The sequence below is a fragment of the Podarcis melisellensis genome (assembly GCF_964234715.1).
Source record: "Podarcis melisellensis genome assembly, chromosome: 6".
Classification (NCBI taxonomy): Eukaryota; Metazoa; Chordata; class Lepidosauria; order Squamata; family Lacertidae; genus Podarcis; species Podarcis melisellensis.
In genome coordinates, this window is record NC_138538.1 from 52,326,082 (window position 1) to 52,328,383 (window position 2,302).

Genomic DNA, 2,302 nt, shown 5'->3' on the forward strand with positions numbered 1-2,302 from the left:
ATGAGGAAATTAATGGCACCAGATTGTCCACCAAACTTCGGAAAAGAAAAACAATGCCAGAAAGTTCATTCCCTGTTTCTTCAGGAACTACGGACTTTTTAATGGGGTCCACAAGTTCTTAAAAGTAATAAGTGGCTATGGCCTTGTTTAAAGCCAGAAATAAGTTGACCAATTGCTGCTATGTTTTACTTCAGGGTATCCATCTCAGGCAGAAAGAGAGAGGAAAAGACCAGCCTATAATGGTTTGCCTGGCTTGAAAACTCCATTTTGGACCGTGGAGAGTCATATTTCAGAGAGTATTGATCAGACTGCAGTTTGTGTTTCCTTGCGTCCATGATCCTGTTTGCAGCCCTGTAAAATAATAATAGTACTCGTGTCAGTGAGGTAATTACCATTGATCTAACACACTGTGACAAATTTTTCAGTCATGCCACTTGATTCATACTTAAAGTTATGGCACTGTTGACTGCTCCTTAAATAATTGAAGGGTGCCCTTTGTAAATCAGCGGGCTTTCCCCCCAAAAGCGGCAGTTTCTTCTTTGTTGAGAGCTCGTTACCTAGCTTCATCAGGGATTTGCAAATTAAACAGACAGGCTTTTAGCATCACATGTAGCTTACGGGAGGCACTAATATCATTTGAGCTGGCAAATCATTTATGACAGTTTGCAAAACTACAGGGGAGACCGGCTATCGCATTTCAGCCGCCCTGACTGCTTGAAGAACAACGAGGATTGAAATGCAGCAGAGATGGGGGAGGACTGTGAAAATTCTCAGGTTTTGCTTGAGGGAAGACTGAAATTCTCACAACCTCTTCTGTATCTGAACACAGGACAGACATATGCCGAATGAAAAACAGTGGTCACTTACGGTTTTCGTTCCCTTCACAAGAATTGTAACAGGAAGCAGTGCAACCTGTTGACCGCAGCAAGGACCTCTGAAATAATTGGGCTCTTCTTTGCCTTGGAAATAGGGTGACCAGGTGAAAAACAGGACAGGGTTCCTGCACCTTTAATAGGATGTGGGCATTTCAGGAGGCATCAGCCTGCACAACATTACGGAAATTGATAGACAGCTATTAATGGTGCAGGAATCCTGCTCTGTCTTTCACCTGGCTCTGCTACCTGGAAAGCAGGGAGGCTGGAATCTATATTTCTCAGTGTTGCCAGGATCAAGAGTAAGCAGATGCAGCACCCATAAGGAGGGGGTCATGAAGTCTTTCACACGCATGCCTCCTAGAACAACTTTCTGGTCCAGGCATGAGGAATTTGCAGCTATTTGTTAGTAGCTGGACTCCATCTTTCTTTGGCCCCAGACCTGCACGGTCAATGGACAGAGATTATGTGGGCTGGAGTCTAACAACATCTAGAGGGTCAGTTTCCCCATCCCTGAACTAATCCAAGATGTTCTGTTGGTTCACCCTGTTTCTAAAAAAATTGGGCTCTAAAAGATTACCCAGAGCTGGGTTTGACTTTGTAAATAGATCAATTGTTTACATCTGCTGGGCAATAAATATAAAAGAAACGAATGAGATGAGTGCTGTATGTACCCTCTGCAATCATTCTGCAACCACCCAGCCTAAGAGCTAACCCACTTTCAACTGCTTCTGCCCAGTGGTTCTGTTAGGGTCAGACTTCCAGATGGATGTCCCAGGACCTGCAGCACTGGAGCACCCCCCCCCCCCAAATGATAATGCACAACAGCAAGGCACATGACAGCTTTCTTCTTTATTTCTTTTTTAACTTTTCACAGGGAGTGGAATGTTGTCGGAGAGTAGCTCCCATCCGTGATACCCCATCTAGAATTCCCAAGAATGTCTCCAGAAACTGAAAAGGGCAGGTAGGACTATGGAGATGTTTTGGAGAACACAAGCCCTAACTGACTGGTAAGGAGGAGCAGTGGATCATAACTGTGCAGGAGGAGGAAACCAGGACATTGATACACTAGGGGTGGTCACCCACCAGCAAACTGCAACCAGTGCAGAGGAACAATGGGCTGTGCTGCAGCGTGTTGGATGAAGTCAACCCATCCTGCGCTTTGTTTTTCAGTGTGCTGGCCCCGGGCGTAACCCAAGAAACGCGGTCCAGGTCTGGTCCAGAATCTGGAGGTTCTGCTAGGAGTCAGTCCAATGGAGCCAAGGCAGGACATGAGGTGGGAATCCAGGCAGGGACAAGTACAGAATCTCAGGCAGGATCTGACATACAGCTATGTTGCTCCTGCAACCTGGGGCGGGTTCTGGCAGCCTTTTATCTTTGTCGGGGTAACGGCCAGTCCTGATCCCCTGGCGATTCACCTCCCTGTTTCG

At 46.4% G+C, this 2,302-nt stretch overlaps 1 long non-coding RNA gene across 1 annotated transcript; it reads left to right on the forward strand.

Moving 5' to 3' along the window:
* Nucleotides 1–207: 207 nt before the first annotated feature.
* On the forward strand, nt 208–2,060 carry LOC309371433. Its single transcript, XR_014169109.1, has 3 exons — nt 208–384; nt 1,750–1,836; nt 2,046–2,060. It is a non-coding gene; the product is annotated as an uncharacterized lncRNA (long non-coding RNA).
* Nucleotides 2,061–2,302: the final 242 nt, after the last annotated feature.